Source organism: Nanorana parkeri, unplaced genomic scaffold (assembly GCF_000935625.1).
Source record: "Nanorana parkeri isolate BGI_ZX_2015 unplaced genomic scaffold, ASM93562v1 scaffold241, whole genome shotgun sequence".
NCBI classification, from domain to species: domain Eukaryota; kingdom Metazoa; phylum Chordata; class Amphibia; order Anura; family Dicroglossidae; genus Nanorana; species Nanorana parkeri.
In genome coordinates, this window is record NW_017306509.1 from 565,006 (window position 1) to 587,381 (window position 22,376).

Below are 22,376 nucleotides of genomic sequence, written 5' to 3' on the forward strand. Positions count from 1 at the left end.
TTTTCTGTATACTAGGGCTTATGTGGCTTGTTCCAATGGTTCCATGCATATAGCCTCTTATCCTGAATCTCTGGTATACTGATCTGGCTTCCTTTTTGTACCATTTTGCAAATTCGTAAAAAATTAGCCAGTTGGAATACTCTGTGCCAGATATTTAGGACTGTGGCTTGAGACATATAAGAACGTATTCACGGCTGTCTCTTTTTTATATGTATTTGGAACCAATCCATTGTTTTCCTTCATTACACTTTGGTCCAAAAAAGAAATCTGCACTTTTGACTGAGTTGTCTTAACTGGTAAGTATACCATAGATGAGAGTTATAAGACACCACATCCAAAACAACTTAACTGCACCATAGATAAGGGAGCTCCAGTGTTGAAAATGTACCCTTAGAGAGTTCATTGATAATATGTGGTGTACACTGCATGTTAAACTGTGTTAAGCATGCTGCACATGACAGAAGGAAGCTTGAGCTTGAAAAAATTGCTCTACTAATCCCTGTAAATAGTGGAGTCACAATATGCTATAGTGCCACAACAGTTGGCATTTTGAACCTACACAATGTGTGCGATGAATTGCCACGTAGTAAACAGTGAAGTTCAACTTAACATAATTTCCATAAAGAAAGTATAAAGTACTACCTGTAGCTGTGTTAGTATTTGAAAAAAACTATAGGCAGCATTTTGGCAATCTTTACTGGGCACTTACTTTATATTCTATGAACAGGATAATAGTGCCTTATAGGAAACGCATTTGGTGGCGTGAATGTGGTCTGTCATTTCTGTGGTGTTTTGGTGTGACAACATTGTCATTTTTTATTGTGGTGTAGTGGATGTCTATTTATGGATTTTGTTTAAAAAAAAAAAAAAAAAAGATTTTGAATACTGCATACTGTTACGGCCAGCATCCCAACATTGGATAAATCAGATATTTCACATAATGTAGATAAGCGAATCTCCTAATTTTCTTTACAGCAAAAACTGCAGTCTTGAAGTTTAGTCCCACATTTTAAAAGCTTATACAATATGTTTTACTTTTTCTGTAAATAGGATTGCATTGATGTATGTTCACCTTTATTCAGCCTGGCTCTGGAACTATGCCAGTGCATGATATGACATGCAGAAAGGAACTGTGCATAATAACATCTTATATGCATTCAAATATATTTCCATCATCCTTATATATTTCTTCTCTCTTCTAGGTTGTTTATGTTGGCTGGAACGGATCATTTACAGAGAGATCATTACGTTTCCTACAGACTAGGTGAGTCTTACCATTTGTTTTTTAGTAAACATTTGGATGAAATGGAATTGTCAATTATGAGTATTCGGTTTTCAGAATCAATACAGTATATCACTGTTGCTGTATGGTCCAGAAACGTTTACATGAACAGTTATTTTCAAAGGCTTTTTATAGGAAAAACAATTTGCTGCCCAGAGCTCTGCACCTAGTACTGCTTGCTATTCAAGTACAAGTTTAAAAAAAGAAACAAAGCTGGATGTTGTGGGGACACTATCTTTTTTAGTCTATTCATGAAGATGCATTATAATATTGATTTATATCAGGGTTAGAATTTTCACTTTAAAGTATGCCTGTCGCTTTTTTTTTTGCACATATATAACACATTCAGATAAATAATATACTTTGACAACATAATATTTTCTCTGTCTTATTTTCATAAAGTAAAACTGAAGCCAAACTTTTTTTTTTGTATAGAGTAAGGGAGGGTTTTAACACCCAACAGCTTTTTTGGTCAATTGTGGCTCATTGGGGAGAATTTCCTTAATTTCCCATCAGACAGCCACAATAGGAAGGGACAGGAAATCTCTCCATATAGAGAAGTCCCTTTTGGTCAGTAGGGTCACCAGAACCAGTGTACCCATTGGAAGATTTACCATCCAATTCTGTTCTGATGACAGCCCACAATTTGGGATTTTCTTTATTAAGGTGAATCTCACAAATGGGGACACTGACAACAATAAAAACCTGACAGGTGCTATAATTCCTTTACACTCTATCCAAAACTAAAAAAAACGTTTTGGCTTTGGTTGAACTTTAAAGTTCCAAAAAACATGATCATTTACACAACTCATCCAGCATTAAAAATATGTATGTTATATGTGGAGGGCTGCTACAAAGTAGAGAAATCTCGTACCCTTCCCTTGTCTTCCTTTACCTTACCTTGCAGCATGCCAACTCCTACACATAACTTCAGGCTTCCAGGCACTGTGGGAAGTGAGAGTTGCGACTCGAGCAGTGAAGTTTTCCAATTGTATCACCCTCCCCCCCCCCCCCCAACTACTTGTTCATTCACAAAATACCTTGTATTTTTTTCCAAGAATACAAGGCATTATGTGATCCGAGGAGGAGAGGAAGGAGTGGGGATGGAACTCTATCTCTCCTCTTCCAATCACACTTTGCACACTGTTTTTCCTGAAAAGAATGTAATATTCCATTCTGGCACAATACCCAATGAAAAAACTAATAAAGTATACGCAAGTCAACTGTTAAAGATAAAATCCAAACACAAAAGTGTAATCTAAAACTTATTAAATGTATAGTGTACTTCAATAGCCACAAATGATATAAATCCATTTTGTGCACTGAATTCCTTGCAAACTCCAGTATTACCTTGTTAGTGTAGCAGTGATATCATTACTATGCTGCATATAACCTGTGCAGAAAGCAGAACTGTTGGAGGGACCCAACAGCTCAACCCCCTACAGGCTGCCTGCAGAAATCTACATGAGGGGGTGGAGACAAGAGCTCCTGCACTGGATTTCACACTGGATTACAGCTCAGATCTGGAAGAAACACAAAGAACACCAACATTCAAGTAAGAATAGACATGCCTCTTGTATTCAGACTGTATTTGCTTATGCCAGAGCTTAACTTTAATTTAGCCATTTGGCTGAAGTTGTGATTTACAATTTTAAAAAAAAGTGTGTGAATTATATTGTCCAGTTTGTATGAAAGATGCCACTAGCACACCAAAAATTATTTCAGGATCTCCGAGTGTTCATTTATTCAAAACCATGTCAAATAAAATAAGCGCTTTTGGGGCCGCACAGGGTCCCTTCATTAGGCTTAGCATTGACCCTGGTGAAGGGACGCTGTGTGGCCCGAAAGCGCTTGTTTTATTTGACATGGTTTTGAATAAAATGAACACTTGGTGATTCTGAAAGGATTTTTGGCGTGTTAGTGGCATCTTTCATACAATTTGTGCAACTAGCAGTGCCATCTGCAGTCATTACAAGCACCCTTCCCTGAAGATTGGGAAATCTGGTAAGGAGTTCGACAAGACTTCTATGCATTTTGTACTGTCCAGTATCACATCAGCGTTGATCTGTCTTATTATTTTAGAGTAATAGCTTTGAATGGTTGATATGACAATTTTGTATTTCTTTATCTCCATTTGTACTAGATAAACTTAGTGTGGGGTATTGAATGAATTAACATAATTTGGAGACAGTAGACAATGTTTTACTGTCTGTTAATTCATTATTATACTTTTATTTGTTTATCAGCCTTCTGATTAATCTGAGTTTTTGGAGCATGGAGTTCATTATTTATCTCTAAATGTGTTTGAACAGCTTACTAATGAATTTCTAAAGTTGCTGCCACTTTGTAAAGATCACAACGATGTTTGCAGGGAGCACAATGTGAAACAAAGTAAACTTTTATTAGTGTATACTCTCTTTAAAGTGCAGTCCAAATGGCTGCATGGTGCAGTCACAGTGTTCTCTGTGAATTTAATCACATTGGAGTTTCTGGCACGTAAGCGCACATACTGCAATTAGTGTCACTTTGTATCTGGGAAATTTGGATCCAGTACTGGTGCGTCTGGAACAAAAATGGGCATCGGAAATTATCTAGTGCTGGTGTACAACCGTACGTGTTTCATCTGTTTAACGATCATCATCCTCGTTCAATCCTCTTGGCTATGCTGCTGGCAAGCTTGTATGAGTATACTATCCAAGCAATTGTACTCACTATGGGATAGGACATCAATTGATTCAATTTGATTTTGAGGTTAAGCATGGTAACCAAGAAGCTAGCAAAGCACGCTATTCAGAATACAATGTTATAGTTTGTGCCCAACTTTAATGTCTTTCTGCCGTAAGTTTCATGTGGTGAACAGAGTAAATTTAGTTTATTTGTGCTTTTAAGTCGCAGCGTTAGAACAAGATTATGCATATTTTGTGCCAAATTGGGGATTTTCAAGGTTTGTTGTCAAATAAAGATCTGTGATTGCTTATTTGTCATTAGAGCAAGCAAACTTCTTAAAATCAGGGATTCTGGCAAGCTCTTATGGCATCTGCGAGGTGAAAGGGATGAATATCTCAAACAATTATAACACCCAAAATACCTTTTTCACCTAGTGGAACAGGTTTGTAAATGTGTTAATGATACAGTAACACATTAAACTTTTCAATTTGATCAACCAGGTGTGTTTTTGTGTGTGACAATATTGCTTGATATACCACTTTTTCTAGAAGGTATCACATATTACACCTTGATAGATAAAGCCCAATTTATGTGAGGAGATAATTACTGGTAGTGAACAGTGGTGTTGTCTGGGACTCTGATGTATTATTGATGACAAAGCTATGTCATTAAAGTATTATTAAACTCTTAAACTGTTTTCAATAATCAATGCAGACCAAACAAATACACATTGTAATTTTTTTTAATTTTTGCCCAAGTACTTACAGTCATCATTTTCTGAACAGCTAGTTCCAATTTTCACAGCTCAGCTTCCCTGAACTTCCTGTCCAGTACAAGATTACAAAGGACAGCACAGTCCCCAGCAGCTGTCCATCTACTAACTTGGGGGAAAGAGGAAGGGATGGGGAGCAGGGAAGTGCCTTTCCTTGCTGTGTTTGTGGAGACACACACAGCTTACTAGCACACATTAGGGTGGCACCATAGGACCCTGTGTGATGGAGGGATGGGTGGAACCGAACACACATGGAGATCGAGAGTGGCTTTTAGGACCCTTGGCTGAGGGGGTTCTTTAATAAGGGGTACACAGCGATAAGGCACAGTAGGGATAGAGTCCATGTTTACAGGCAGGCTCCTGGGTCAAGGCGGACAGCAGGAGAAGTGCTGTAGGCCTGTCTGCAGCTTCAGGTCCACACAGGTCAAAGACTGCAAAGGGTCCACTGTGAGGCAACAGAGGGGCATCATGATGTCTGCACAACAGTTAAAAGCTAGTAATGAACTACAAGTCCCAGCAGTCCCCATCCACTGAATACAAGCATGAGGCAACAAAGGGGCATTGTGATGTCTATACTACACAGCTATAAAGGAACTACAAGTCCCAGTAGTCCCCAATCACAGAATACAAGCCTACAGAACAATATGTCCCAGCAGTTCTCCTATCCTTTTAGTGTCCCTCAAGTGGGACCCTCCAGCTAGGAGTCTCTTTGTGTCTCTCACTGGAAAATACTCTGACTCTTTTCTCTGAGCACAAGGCTGTTATATTGTAGCTGTAGTTTTATCAATCAGAAACTGAGCCCAAATTGCTGGTGCTGGGGGACTGGATTTGTCCTGGTACAAGATACAGTACATCCTACAAGGAGCCTCATCTCCAGACCTCCTTTGTCAAGGACTTCTAGCTTGACACCAGGGGTCTGGCTGATTTACATGCGGCCTTTGAGTTGGTTTTGAACAATTGTTCTTAGAGGTTATTGATTTTCAAAAACATTTACTATTTCAAACCTAATATTTCTGATCTAAGTTACACCCTGCAAAGGTAAGGAGCGGAGAACAGGATATCAGGACCAGTGCTCAGGGGACCAGCTGATTCGGCAGGAAACTAAAAGTTAGAACACAGAAGCTCCAAGTAACTGTACACTTGGTCTAATATTGACACTGAGCAACACTAGGAGGGGGAGCACCAGTTCAGAAAGCTGTGCAGAAACAGTGACCTCTGCCCTCCTGCAATGCTTTTATATGGTACTGCTGGAATGAAAACGAAAGGGTGGAGGACATGCAGAGCAGCATGGAGAAGTAGACATTTACTAATATAGAAGTTAATAATATTTTTATGAGCCACTGGATGACTTTGGACATGATTGTGCACAATGTATGTGTGTTCCAGCATCTTACAACTGCACAGACCTGCAGCCAGGGCAGACTCTGAGAACTAATAAGTGCTGCAGGCTGGATGGGGAGATTTCCCAACTTGCTGCACAAGTGATGACACATAGGATAGGACATCCAAAAATAAAGGAGCTTTAAATGAAACCAGTCATGAGAGAAATGTGTAGGATCATTGCTGGCTATCATTCCATGTATTCGCTTTTAGGGCCACTGAGCCACAAGTATGCAGAATGTAAAGTCAGATCTATTCATCTGCATACTTGTTCCAGGTCAGTATTTCAGCCAAAGGATCAGAAAATCACAAAATTATGTTTAAGGGGAAATCCAGAAGGAAGTAGAACTAGGGAACTGGGATCACAAAATAGATGAATTAGCAATGTTAAGGAGAACCTAAAAGAGCAGGGAAAACATGCAGTAAAGTCTGATTTGCTACTCGTGCTGTTCCCCCCTCACCCAGCCTGAGTCCTTTACAAATGATTGCAGGAGGCCTAAATCAAGACACATTCAGATATTCACTCCAGCTGCATTTAAAATATATATTAAAAAATAACTCCAGGAAAATTATTAACCCTTGCAGTGCAGTGGTGTACCCCCGCACTGCAAGGGTTAAGTGCTCGTTTTTTGTCTAGGTACAAAAACAACAAAGTTATACTCACCTGAACTCTTGAGTCAGCCAACTTACACATCATTCCCTCTAGCCTGTCTTCTCCTATGCTGCAGCATTGAAATCTTCCTCAGCATCCTCACGTCTATACACAGTGTATAGAATGTGATGATTTACAGGACCTTAGACTGCTGCAGAGGAGGGGGAAAGAGTTTGGAAGGACTGGTCTTAGAACAAGCCAGCTCCATGGTTTAGGTGAGGCTAACTTTTTTTAACCTAGACAAAAATTAGTAGCCCCACTGCAAGGGTTAACAAAAGTTTTCCCTGGAGTTCTTCTCTAAAATATTTTAAAGCAGATGTCCGGGTTTAAAAAAAGTTGATCAAAGGCAATAATAAAAACAAAAATATTTTACTGCAATATTCACCTTCAATCCCCCCAGTACTTCCTTTCTGCCACAAGATGTTGCCAGTCTTCTAGGTTAAATGAAAACCAGTGGTGTTCATCTCACTTCCTCTAAACCCAGGCTCTCAAGGACCTGAGTTAACTTCATCACACCGGTCTTGGCTCAGAGTAATAATGCAAGAAACAGTGCCCATACCCCCATGTGATTACCATTTAGCACAAAAACAAGGAAACGCTGCTGCAGAAGAATAGAAAGTACTCTTGATTTCACCTGACTGGCCATGAAACTTAGGCTCTGTTCACACCTAGGCGTATCGAATATGCGCATTTGCAGCGCGTTTTTACCGCGATTCGCGGTTAAAAAACACGCGACAAACGCGCATTTCCGAGGGCTACTTGGCTGTATCCCAATGGAAACGCGCAACAAAAACGCCGCAAAGAAGCTCATGTACCTTTTCAGGCGTAGGCCGTTTTGTAGCGTGTTCAGACGGGCTAAAATACGGCAAGGTGTGAACCATACCCATATAAAACAATGGGATTTTCATGTTTGAGCGTTTTGTAGAGCGTTCGTAGAGCGTTGAACGCGCTACAAAACGTACAGGTGTGAACCAGGCCTAAGGGGGAAAAAAATATATATATATATATAATTATTATTATTATATTTATTTAATTTTTTTAAAGAAAAACTAAAAAATTTTATTTGTCTGGAGTTCAGCTTTAGGAAAAAATTATATAAAAGCAGCTGAACTAATTGTAGTAATTATTCAAAAATCAAAGAACTCTAACAATATAAAAATATTTTTTCTACTAAAATTTGGAAACTTTAATGACCCTAGTTGAGGTCTCTTTTTTTTGTTAATTGTGCATAGTCCTGTATATCCCATCCAATCAATAAAGGGAGAAAAACATATAGCCCTGGCACGATGACTAAATTATAGAGGACAGCCACTCTAGTGTTACACACAACACAGGATAATTGTTATGCTGCACATATCCTTTCTGTTCCACAAAACCTACATGAGTCCCCTTATGGTACAAACAATAGCAGTTTTACCTTGTCAAAAGGTGCATGATTGGCCAGTTTCTTTTAGTTGCATTATTCTATTGCTCAGAGCACAGCGAAACCATTCATGTTCAGTTGACTTTGATCCTTGATGGGTGATTTTAGGTTTTGTACAAGAACCTTTGACTTTTGATTTTGTTAGCATTTTTCCCACAAAATAGCACATTAGCTTTTTTTTTTTTTACAACATTGTAGTCTAAAACAGTAAAAGACAGTGTTGTTTGTGGAATGAATTTACTTAAGAAATAACTCTTTCGGGTTATGGAATTTCCAATTAAAATGGTGTTATAGTTGTTAGAGAGATTAGATCTGTGAACTGACTAGAATCTTCCGGACATGGTCATTATCAATTGTAAAATGTCCTCCCTTGGGGAACTGCTTATCGGCCATCTATTTCAGGTGTTAAATATAACTAGCTTATAATGATGTTCTTGAAGATAATAGATTTGTCTTTATTTTTAAAAAAGCATTATTGTACTTGTTTTGTTAGTTTACACATTACAGCATAACCGCAGAATCAAAGGTACCCCTACAGAAAGTGCTGGCTTATTTAATTACATAATGCTAAGTTATAACTATGTAAGGTGCTATAATCCATTGCAATCAATCAGAAATAATCTCTTTGTAGAATGGACTACAGTAAACATAGATCTGATTGGTTGATATCAGTTACCACACTTTAGACCATGGCATTGCACTTTTGTACAGCTTTATTGAATAAGCCTTTGCAACAGAGTTCTCTTCCTTTTCTTTGTTCTTTCTTCAGCTACTCTTTCCCAGTTTCTGCATATCGTGCTGAGAACTAAAAATAAGTTTATTGTGCATAAAGCAGTGATGTCTGATTTTGTAATTAACATAAAAATAAATGTACATTATAGTGCGTATTGGCCAAAATGCTTATTTTGTGACAAAAACGTTCTTACACAGCATAATTACTCCTTAGACTACAAGTTGACACTGACAGAAGATGGTGGTGTAAGAGTAAAGAATAGATAAGATGAAACTGGTGCCTGTCTGTACTATACCTGTTATCCCAAGAGGTACCTTCTGGTGGATGCTTATATATTGAAAAAATAAATGCTTTATGTACTGTAGACTGTCACACTGGAACTACAAATCTCATAGTTCTAGTCGCTCTAATGTATATGTAAATCCTAACAATTTATTTTATTATATTTTATTTATTTATTTATTTTATTTGCAATTTAAAAAAGTGTTTTGGTATATCTGTTTGGTATGCGCAAACATGTTTTGATCTTACTAGAAATGTTGTGTGCTCTCTGCCTGTGTTTTAGAGATAGGGAGGATCAGGAGAAGATAAAGGGAAGTCTGTATTCTTTGTAATTCATCAGAAGTGACTTAGGCATGGGCTGACACCACATGCTTAGAAATTCAGAGCTGTGTTGTCAAGTGAAAGTAAGACCATGCTATATTTCAGGCACATCAACAGGTATTATTCTGTACTCTTGTAGGGATAAAGCATGGGAATGTGTGCATGTATTTCAGAAATGTACTACATTGTTTTTTTTATTTTGCCTAGTCATATGCCTTAATTTCTCTAGCATGAAAAGGAATCAAAACCACTAAAGAGCTGTGTGGCGTGAAGCTTTTGTTTGCTATGGAATTCCTCAGAAGAAGTGATAAGGGAATGTGCATGGGTTTGATTCGCAGACTGTTTGTCAAACTCATCATAAATTCCTGAAATTGCAAACTTTAATCCACACCCCACTGAACAATGTGGGAGAATCTTGAAAATTCATTCTAGTCCATTTCAAGGCTAATATGCAAGGTATTCTCGAAGAAAGGACATGGGTGGCTGGGTACTGCAATGCTGAACATGTAACAATGCAAAATAAATTTAAAAAAGTATATAAATAAATAAAATACTTTTTAGTGGGAAAAGGGTTCTTAAAGGGTGGCATAGTAAAAATACCATTCCTTTGAAACTCATTTTAGGAGATGCCTTTATGCTGTACTATTACAGAACAGTACCATTCTCACAGTAACAGTCATATCATATCAGTAACACTTTATTCTGGCAGCACATATTTTGCATGTATAATAGATTATTTTACTTTTACTTAATTTATTGGCTTAAATACAGCATAAGCACCGTAATCTGATGTATTTAAACTTGAAACAAAAAGCTAAATTAGGTAGTTTAGGCTGCAGACCCTTTTTATCTACTTAAACTTCCAAAAAAATAAAGCTAAAACCCTCAACTTTGTTATTTTACATTTTTCATAAATTGTTAGCATAACATGAAGATATCACAGGCATAGCTAACATTTGGTCAATTGGTCTACTAGTTCAGCTGATACACTTCTATATCTCTCTTTGACTTGGGTTTTGTACACATTGGAGATGCTCTGGGTTAAACTCAAATGATAAAAGTAAACATGTAAATTGTCAAGAACATCTCTAAAATATTCCTTATATTCCATAACTTTTTGCAAGGTGCCATTTGCAATAGCATGCACTTCTTTTAGCTCAATTGACAACCCAGTTAGTGGCAAGTATGCTTGCTTGTCCCTGTAGCTATAAGCTGCAATGTTGCTTTGTCCTTCCCATAATGCACATGGGTTTTTGGCCTGTTTAAGTCTAATATTCACTGGAAAGAAGTGTGGCAGATATGAAGGCCATATAGTATTAAAATACCTTTTCTATGACAAAAAATTTTATTGAAGAAAAAAAATATACACATGCATGATTCTGCTTTGTTACAGGATTGGACACAATAAAGGTAGTTATGAAAAGAATCAGCAGTATCATTTTGAGGTAGTTTTGTGAGCCAAATGGTCCATGACAGTTGGTGTTGGTTGATCCATAATATGTGGGTTGTACTGTGTCAAAGTTACTTTTATATGTATAATTATATTATATGTATTTTATATGTATTGGTCAAAAAAGGTGATATAATAAAAACAGTGGTTAGAAAAAGAGGGGAAGGCCGAAAGGGCTAAGAGAAAGAGAGGGAAAAAAGAACTTAAAAATACATGGGGAAGAGGGTGGAAGCAAAAAATTAGTAGGGGAGGTTGCTGTTGAGTGGGTCTGGCCCCAGCATTATTTAGAAGGTTACAAAAGTTTGGTAACATTTATGGGGAATATAGTGTTCAAACCAGGGTGACCAAATCAGCTAGTATTAGTTTACCGAGTCATGTAGGATAGCTGTCAATTCGTTATTAGTCACATACCAAGTCATCTTACATTTCACCAGAATTATCATAGGTATTTCCAGCTTCCAAATTTTTGCTAATATTTCTTTACCTGCAGTAAAAATAAAACATTAGAGATTGAATTGAACAGAATTACAGCATTCTGGTCTCAAATTTAGCAATTGAGGCTCACCATAAGAGTTGTATTGGATGAAGTGTGGTAAGTGGTTAGTGACATCAAGGGGGCTGAGTAGTAGCTGGTAATGTGGGGTACTCAAGGACCCCTTTGTGTCTTGGTTGTAATATAATTTTCTTACAGATTCTGGGATTAGTGTCACTCCAGATACATTTTAATATGTGTCTGTTGAGTATACTAAGAATGTGGGCTGTTATTAGTAGGGCTCTAAATGAGTAAAACAATGGAGAGCAGTGATATTTTGACAGCATCTATCTTCCCCAACCTTGATATTTACTTCCATGCATTTAGTAGTAGTTTGGTTTGTCATAACTGAGCTGAAATGTGAAATTATTGTCATGGCATTAATAACTACTAACATCTAGAATCCACCTTGATTTTGCACCCTAACCCATTTGAAAAATCCCATCAGTGTGCTTCTTTAGCTCTTTTGGAGTTTTTTCACAGTGTTTATCAAAATCTGAAGTGTACATAATAATCTAGTAATACTACACTACTATAAATTACTACATTTATTTAGATTAGCTATCGCTGTGATCACAGGACTGGGACCACCTAATCTGTTGTTGAGGGTTTGCCTCGGATCCTGGGGGACCCAGCAACAGCAGTAACTCAATGAGCGCTGGTCCCTTCACGGAGCAGCACTCATTGTACTGCATGGCAGGATTTTTCCAATAACGATCGTTAAGGAACTGAAAGACTTGACGGAATAATCCCGTCATTGGTCTGGGGTTAAACATATCTTAAGTCAGGCGTATATGAAATATTGCATTTTAATATTTTGTATTTCTATTTTCAGCCAACAGGTATAGCTTTAGGCTCCTTTCCACACATTTTCTAGTCTATTGTTATCTGCTTTGATGAAAAAGCCTTGTGTCAGAAAAGCTCAAGCTTGCACACCTGATCAGAGAAGTTACCCAGCTCATCTTTCTCTTCTTCCACTTTGTGTCTGCCTGTTAACACAGCTCTCTTTAACACTTAATTCAGTAAAAAAAAAAACTAAAAGTGTAAACTAGTAAAACTAAAGTAAACCTTCACTGAAGTGAATCTTCCTGAACGAGACTCGGGGCTTGCTACTCTCTTGACCATCTGGCTTCAATACTATTTGCCTTGAAACAAGTATTCAGATATGAAAAGTCAAAATAAAGAAATATAAAGTCAGAACTACTTATCTGAATGGTTATTCCAAGTCAGTGACCCATAGCCCCTAGGTTGCAGGATAAGCATGATAGCAATGCAACTAGCGTTTGCAGAATGAGAAGTCAGTAGAGTCAGCCTCCATGAACATGTCATGAAATTCTTTTTTTAATAAAATAAAGCTGATCCAAAAATTGGCCATTTTATAGTTTTCATCATTGTGTCTGTAAAAAATTGTGTAACCTTTCTCAATTCTTGAAATTAATTTCCCTAAAGTGAAAGTTTTTTTTTATTACTGTGTGTTTTTTCTAATGTTAAAGATGTTTTTCTAATTTAATTTAAGGGTTTATTCACACAGATCTGATGAATTTATAGCATGTATTTTATATTTGAAAATTTAGCAGTATGTAAAAATGTAAAAGTCCATTCACAAAGGTTATCAAAAATATACTGTTATGGCAACCCGCTGGTGGCGATGCGGGCTCATCTGGTCGGCCCCTGCAGTCGCCGCCATCACCGGTCCGGGGATCCGCTGTGCCTGGTGCGGCTCAGACTGGCATGGTGTCTCTGTCACAGGAGATCAAAGGGAATCGGTACACAATGTCCCTCTGAGCTCCTCTCTGGTCCCCACATGCAGGAAGTGATGTATATTACATCACTTCCGCATTCAGCTGCCATTCCCAGCTACAGAAGCTGGGGAGAAGCTGGTGAAGCAGATCTCTGCTTCATCATCTTCTCTGGGGGTCCCTAGGTGACATTAGGGGTCTCAGAGACCCCTGATGTCTTCAGAAAGATGAACTGCCATGTAAATTGGCTATCCATTAGGAGCTTCTTAGCCCCCTATGTGATAGCAATAAAGTTAAGTGTAAAAAAAAAAAGGTAAAAAAAAAATGAAAGCATCAAAAAAATCAAACATTTTTTAAAAGTCACCCACATACACACGCAAACATGCATCGGGCGCGCCCGTGTATGAAAACGATGATTGCACCCATTGTGCCACATATGTTACATATCACCACAAACGTTGGAGTGAGAGTAATAATTTTAGGGCCATTAATCACTGATAAGACTAAACTTACTAGTGGTAAAAGCTTTTAAAGTGTAGCCTATGGCCAATTTTGGGTGTGGTCATTTTTTTGCGATTTTGCTCGCATGCGCAATTTTAAGGCTTGACATGTTTGGTGTCTATGTACTCGATGTGACCGTCTTTTATATTTCACCAAAAAAATGGGGTGATAATAAATGTTTCATTATATTTCATAGGGAAACAGTGTTTTGTTCCAAAATTTTCTGTACTTTTTTTGTTATATAACATAACGTTAAAAAAAATGTCAAAATGTTCAGTAATTGTTCCTTACTATAGTAAAAAATAAAACCCCCAGTGGTGCTTAAATACCACCAGAAGAAAGCTCTATCTGTCCCCCAAAGATTATATAAAATGAATTCAAAGTACCGCACCACTGCGGCACCGCTAACTAGAACATAGCTATTAGATAACCTGGCAGGCAGTACACACATCTGACTAAACTCTTATTTCTACTGACTAAACTCTAATTTCTATAACCTAAGTCACCATAAAAATGTACTTATGCCTTTATAATTAATCATGATCTACTGTAATACGGTGGAGAAGAAAATATAAAAAGAAGCATTGTACTACATATACACTACACACACACACACACACACACACACACACTGGGTATTTTGGGGCGTTTTGTCTGCTAATTCATATTCTTCTGTTATCATTTTGCTTACTCTTTTTTTTGAATTGATTGTGTCTGCAGTGATGTAAAGCTGACCACAATGTAAATGACAGACAGAGGTTAGGAAATAATTGATCAATATTTCTTTTTCTAGACATTCACATACACAAACATGCCCATATCCTTTGCTGTTGTAGTTTTTATCAATAAAGATAATGAAGAATCCCCATAGAATACTTCACACCTAGCCAGAGAGAGGTGCCTGTAGTGTTTCAGATACCTCAATGCACTACCTAATTGTCATAAAATCATGTAAGAGCTGCAAAATTCAGTGTTAAATATGCATGAGTACCTCGCAGTTAAGTAGATCTAAACCCATTTATTACATTTGTGTATAATTGTTGAGATGTTAAAGTCATTTCAAAAGTCGTTTTCAACCTTTTACATGGGTATCTTTAAATAAACGTATACCTGGTGTGAAACAAGGTTTCCCCCTGTATCCACTTCTATTTGCCATAGCAATAAATCTGGCAAATGGGGAACTATGATGGAATAAACCTTAAAAGGAAAACTGAACTCTAATGATTTAATATAATTTTTTCAGGTCATAGATCTCTGCTAAGCCTTGGCTACTCACACTACTGAAGAGTTTGGAGAGTGTGCTAACCCTAAATATATTGGTTCTCCCAGATATATCACCCCAATAGACTAGTAAAGTGTTAAAAAATACAAATATATTATAAATTATTATTATACAGGATTTATATAGCGCCAACAATTTGTGCAGCGCTTTACAAAACTGAGGGAGACAATACAGTTCACAATAAAATTTCAGTACAGGTAGGAGGGCCCTGCTCCTGAGAGCTTACCATCTATTAATAGGGGCAAGTGATACAAAAGGTATGAACTGTTTGGTTTAATTTAATGGAAGAACTGAAAGTACTCTTATATCGAGGTGGAATAGGCCTCCCTAAAGAGATGAGTTTTCAAGGACTGCCTAAAGGTGGACAGAGTAAGAGATAGGCAGACAGATTGGGGTAGGGAGTTCCAGAGAATGGGAGACACTCTGAAAAAACCCTGAAGGCAAACATGCGAGGACGTGAAAAGAGAGCTGGAGAGCAGGAGGTCTTGGGAAGAGCGAAGGGGGGGTTTGGGTAATATTTTGAGATGAGGTGGGTGATGTAGGTTGGGGCAGAGTTGTAGATGGCTTTGTATGTTATTGAAAGTATTTTGAATTTTATACGTTGGGGAAGTGGGAGCCAACAAGGAGGGAGTTACAGTAGTCGAGGTGAGATATTACAAGGGAGTGAATTATAAGCTTTGTTAAGAAGGGATGAATTTAGGAATTATTACTGAGGTTGAGTCGACAAGATTTGGATAGTTTCAAGAACAATAGAGGAAATGGAAGGGTTTTTGGAGGGGTGTAAATGACCGTCCAAGAGAGATATGTTAAAATATAGGTTCAAAATGTATTATATTAAATATTAATACATTCATGATTGAAAACAAACGTAATAAAACAAAACAGATCCCTGCAGAGGATATGTTTGAATATACATATCTTGTATGTTGCTATTTGCGTTTCTATGGAACTAGTCACACTCTACATAGATTAGATACATCCCACAGGATCAATGACCTTACAATAGTAAGATAGATACACACTCTTAGCTATCACACATACTGTGTAACTCCATATGTGTACATGCACATATACAGATGCATCGATATTTCACCCAATAATGGAAGTCTCTTGTTACACTTTCCATTTCTCCCTCCCTTTTTTTTGCAATTTGGTTTGTTTTCACATTTTTTTCTTTTTACCTCAAACACTAGACACTGGTTTAAGTACGAATATGGATTATTTAATGTGGGTCTATCACACGATATGGAACCGTGGCACTTGGGCAGGTCCATTATTTCCACCCCTTGTTTGGGAATTCATCACCATATCACCTAGGCACAAATAATTCCAACACGTTTAATCCACATGTGATGGGAATCGGGATAAACATTTCCCACACCCAGCTTCATTGGCAGAGGGAATCTCTAAGAGCAAACACTAAGAAACAAAAAATAAAAATATAAACCAAGTAACAGGGATCATATAGATAAAATATTGAGATGGATTGACAGCTGACATCAAGAATACAGCTGACACTCGACTAGATCCCATGGAATAGAGGGACTAAAAATACAGTGTTTTCTAACATCCCACTTTAGAATAAACTACTTCTGGTGACTGTGGCGGACTGATTTGGTGCCGTGTGTGTCTCTCTCTCCCTATATAACCCCGGGGTCCCAGGTGTGACGAACCAGGGAGGTTGTGGAGCTAACGGTGGGGTCACCCACCGCTCACCCCCCCCCAATTTGGGCCTTCCGGGTACTTCTCCTGCATATCGAAAATCAGCCCTGCATGGTGAGTAGTGGAGATGTAGACATCCTCATAATAACTATGTATGATGCATTTGCTCCAGATGGAGCTACGCATGGAAATATGACATTGTATGAATTATAGATGTAGATATATGAATTGAGGAATGTCGGTCTAAATGAAGACAATTTTCTTAACAATAGGTCCATCTTCAGTGGGTCCCATGATGAAGCCATTGGCGAAACGCGTTGGGGCCTATTAAAATAAGCTACGCCTAGGACAATATTTTGTTATACACGAATGTAACCATACTTGGATAATAATGAATAACCTTATGATATGTTGGACCATATGAATTATAGCAACATACAAGATATGTATATTCAAACATATCCTCTGCAGGGATCTGTTTTGTTTTATTACGTTTGTTTTCAATCATGAATGTATTAATATTTAATATAATACATTTTGAACCTATATTTTAACATATCTCTCTTGGACGGTCATTTACACCCCTCCAAAAACCCTTCCATTTCCTCTATTGTTCTTGAAATTATACAATTAGGGGGGAGAGGTGCAAAACTAGGTGCCCACAGGGAGACAACCCAGGATTGAGTAAGATTTGGATAGTGATTGGATGTGGGGCTGAAATGAGAGCTCAGAGTCAAGGATTACTCCGAGTACCCTGGCTTGACGGGAGAAGTTGATTGTAGTGCTGTTGATTGTGATAGAGAAGTCATGAGTCAAGAGAGGAGGAAATATTACAAGCTCAGGTTTTGGACAGATTTAATTTGAGGAAACAATGTGACATCCATGTTGATATGTCAGTGAGCAGGTTAGTGATGTGTGAGGAGCTAGAAGTGGTGAGCTGAGGGGTAGAGAGATATATTTGGTTGTCGTCATCATAAGGATGGTAATCGAAGCCGTGGGAGTTTATTAACTCATCCACACACCCTTACCATTTCCCCTCCATTGCATCCCTTGCTCCATTGCTCTAATGGGGAGAGCAACATGTGTCCTCCATCATGTGGCAGTGCTCAGGCTTGAGAAGTCAATTGCCAGGGCAGAACACTATCACTTGATGGGAGTAGTGATGTCATCCACCTGGGTAAGCTCCAACACATTTAAATAGTGGCGCTTACCCAGGGTGGACCTTTCCAGCAGAGTAATGGTAGGAAAGTGCATATTGGTAAGTATAACTTGATTGTGGGATAGGGCAAGTAGGAGACACTGTCATTTTGTCCTAAAGTTGAACATGTCAGTGTTTCCTTAAATATAGTTTGCCTGACAATATTTACTGCATTTCTTTATTACCTTATAGCAATGACTTTCTAAAGCTAACCATTTTACAGAAATGGTTCCTCTGCAGCAGTCTAAGGTCCCATAGATCATCATGTCTATACACTGTGTATATATATGAGGACACTGAGGAGTCCAATGCCACAGGAGAGGAGAAGACAGAATAGAGGGAACACTGTGACAGCTGGCCAGCTAGAGCTTAACCCTTGCAGTGCGGTGGTAGCCCCACTGCAACGGTTAAGAAAAAGTTGATGGGGAAAAAATGTGTGGCAAAAAATTACTAAGGGAAAGGTTGACTCTTTGATTCTGCAACCTGAAGGTGCATGTCTGCTGTGGCAAGTGGTAAATCCTTCTACAGTAGGGGTGTTCCTATTCTTTTTTGCTTATTCAAAAGCTAGAGCGGTAACTCTAACTGACACAGCAAATATATAAAAATGACAACACCAGCACGGAGATCTCCCCACCGTAGTCTGTGAATGTTATTTAAATTATATCTCTCTCTTGCATTTACCAAAAACTGAAAAAGGCTTTGGGTGGACAGATCTTTCAAGCTGCATATCCACAAAATACAAAGCACATTTGTAAGGGGATCTCACTGGTCTGATATCTTACTGATGATTTCTTTGCACACTTGTCATGCTGTATGCAAAGTGACACCTTCAGCATCAGCATAATTAACATAAGCACCGTTCTGGGCTCAGCAAAGGATAAAAGCTTATTCAAAAAAGATCTCAGTTATTGGTTTATGTGTTCTGCTAAACTAACATTCTATTGTTTTGCTTGTCAATTTAGTAAATCAGAAAGCATAAAAGTGCAGAGATTCAAAAAGCAAGACATTTGAAAAGCTGGCTGTTGTCGTAGAGGCCTTTATACATAATTTATAGTCTGCTTTTATGAAATTTGCAGCTTTGTGAATAGTTTTCACTCTAATATATAACACACTTAGAACAAAGCAAACTATATTTTAATGTAGCCTCTATAATTAGAATTCAGTTTCTGCAAAATGCAGCTTTGTGCTGGACATTCATAATAAAACGTAAAATAGTAATGTTAATAAAAAAGCATAATTCACCACAGCAAAACACATCAACAAATGTACTTAATTATATACAAGGTTCGTAAACATGCATAGTGTGATCTAGCTATGTCTTATAGTTTCCCTAATTCTCTTAACTATCACCTACCATAGTTACTAATTATGTCTTTTTCTGCTGTACAATAAATCCTAAACACTCAGACACAGCTTAGATGTTTCCTGGTATATAATTTCAAACTTTAATGTAAAAGTTATTTATACAGGAAGTTTAGAAAATCTGTGCATATTTCTAAGGTCCCATTCACACCATAGCACTGTACTAAAGACATGGTTCCCATGTATTTAGCACATACTATTGCAAAATGCAAGACAGCTCAGGCTAGGTGCACAGGTGCATTCCATTGCCATTCATTCTGAATGGTACCCCAATGCGCTCCCTGGTGGGAGTGCATTGCATTGTGCTGTAGTAGTGCATGGCCACTCATAGCACCTCCTAATACACTATAGTGCATGTTTTACATGCATGGCAATGAAATGCACATGCACCAGGTTGTGCATTTGGGTGTCATTCAGAATGAATAACAATGCACCAGCACACCTTGCATGCACTGCATTGCGTTGTGCGATAACGTGTGCTGAACACACAAAAACTGGGCATTTAGTGTAATAAAGTGGTGTAGATGGGCCCTTAGACATTTGGTCGTTCTTTGAAAAGTAAGCCTGCTTCCTCCTATCAAACCTTATAACATTGGTAGTTCTGGGGTGTGCACCCACCTGCTTTATCTAGGGGAAAAGTGTCTTCTGTCATATAGAGGAAATTAGGTCACGCTACAGCACTTACCCTGTAGTCCTAGCATCTAAAGGTCTGAGCAGGGGGGGATCAGTCTACACCTTTTGAAGAAACATTTAACCATCAATGTAGTAGACATAAACAAACATTGATCAGAAGGTCACGCTCCCCTACTTTTACCCCTGTGGATGTCCATGTCTACTATTCTGATTTTGAAACAGTTGAAATAATTCTACCTTGATTCTTTGAAAAAAAATGCAATTTTATTAGTTTTAGTTTTACACAGCATATGCTCTATCACAGAAATAATTTTTAATTTGTAGTAATATATTTCATGCTATTACACCACTTTCAGATGAGCGTCTTCGGTTCCGATCCACAGAAGATCCATGCACGGATCCCCTGCTGATCACAACGGATGTCACCGTTGCAACACATGTTTCCATTCAGTTTTTTCCTCTATTGCAAGAGCTGAAACTACCGGACTACTCCATACAACATGTTATGGGGATATGGCACGGATATGGCACGATCAAGTCCATCAAGATTGAAATCTGATCCACCTGGCAACCGGATGTAAATGGACATATGTCTGTTTAGATCTGGCTGCCCATATACTAACATCGGGCTTCTGATCATGTCCGCCTAAAGAACTGACAGGAGGACCTGATCAAAACGCCCTTGAGAAATTGGCCTTAATGTATTTTTATTTTGATAAATATCTAGTTGGGATGTATTCTTCTTTCCTTTTGTTTTTCAAAACAATACTTCTCTTTATGTCTTTAGGTATTTATAAACTAGACCAGGGGTCTCAAACTCAATTCACTCGGAGAGCACATTTTCTTCTTCAGAATTGTGTCCACTTCAAAAATTGCATTTTCTGCAGCAGGAATCCCTATTCTGGCATTTACAAATGGCAGCTGTGACCCATTCAAGTTAATGGTCAGGTGACAGCCACACATGCAGTTAGAAAACAGTCACTCTCCCTGGACGCCTTGATCATGCGATTACAAGTGATTGATTCCTAACCACATTTAAATCATATCACATATCATTACATGCAGTGTTCCGGCATTTACATGCAGCGGCTGTCACCTGATAATTAACTTGAACGGGTGACAGCTGGCACATGTATATGCCAGATTAGGGGTTCCTGCTGCAGGAAAATGCAAATTCCTGACACAGAAATCCTGAAATCACACCTAAACGTACAGGTATAGTAAGTGTAAAAAAGATAATAATAAGAATGATGAAGAAAGAGGAAAATGATATGATATTTGATACCTGGGTTAGTCAGCAGAATTAAGGACAGGTATCAGGAAATCCGTAAAAAGGCCTCATGTATATAGTAGTTCAAATGTTGATTTACTCTGGGGCTCTCTCTCCTTTGTCCTTTGTTAATGTTTGATTAGTTGGTTATTGATATCATTTCTGTATAGGGTTATATATATCTATGTTCAACATCAGGCGAATTTGGTGGGTATCATTGTTATGCTTTAATACTGTAACATACAGTACGTTTAAACCTCCCTCCATTACAGGAGAACTATGAGGTGAGTGATTTCCACTCATCCTCATAGTTAGAGCCAACCTGTGACAAAGAAACGGTCACATGTCGGCTCTATTGATCAGGAAGTGAGCGAGCACATATTGTCACTCGCTCACTTTCCGATCATCTCCCTGCAGAGAGCGGCAACTGTCAATCACCGCTCAATGCAGGGATTCCCCCTCTGATCCTCCAGCGCCAAGTGGAGAAACGTACGGGGAGGGGGCAGGCACAGCTGGCTCTGCCTCTAGATAGGCAGAGCCAGCTGTCACTCACGCAGCTGGGTGGATCTCGACAGAATTGTCGGGATCCATCCCAGCTGCAGCGCTCTCAGTTTATCGCAGGCAATAGCCGGCTATATACTGAGCTTCGGGTCACGGGAAGAGGTTACTATATGTCCTCCCGTGACCGTAAAGAGAACTATGGGTAAAACACTTACCCCATAGTTCTCTTTTAAAGAATGTGTCACCAAGCATACTAATCTAATATGCATTGAGGAACTTGCAGTCTTGCTACCTGACAGGTTTGAACAATATATTTCCACATGGAGCATCTTTTTAATGACCTTTGTGCAATGTATGAATTATCTCCTGTAACACCTAACTGCAATTAACCTATGAATATGGAACATATGCTGCCCACTGCCATGTGGTTACCTGTCCCCCCTCCTTTTCCCAACCGGTCATCCCTTCCTTTGCTTCTACCCTCAACTGCACCTCATTTGCCCACCACTATGCTATTCTTATTGCTCTATTCCTTTACTGGTACATACCATAACCATATCATAACCCCCATACTTCCCGCTGCAATGGCCGATGTAGCTGTACTCTGCTTTGCTTCTAACACACTGACCATCAAATTGTCTTTGGGGCCTTGTACAACTATTGTTTTTTGTTGACAGTATGATACATTCTATGTTCCATTGCACATCTGTATCTTCTGTACTATCACTATTCCT

General features: G+C 38.4%; 1 protein-coding gene across 2 annotated transcripts in view; it reads left to right on the forward strand.

The window, feature by feature from the left end:
• Positions 1-1,204: 1,204 nt before the first annotated feature.
• LINGO2 (leucine rich repeat and Ig domain containing 2) overlaps positions 1,205-22,376 on the forward strand; it is a 277,251-nt gene continuing 256,079 nt past the window's right edge. The window contains exon 1 of one of the 2 annotated variants that reach the window (XM_018556533.1): positions 1,205-1,264. The gene's annotated coding sequence lies outside the window, so the exon portion shown is untranslated. The remainder of the gene's footprint in view (positions 1,265-22,376) is intronic. The other variant, XM_018556536.1, reaches the window with a different exon arrangement.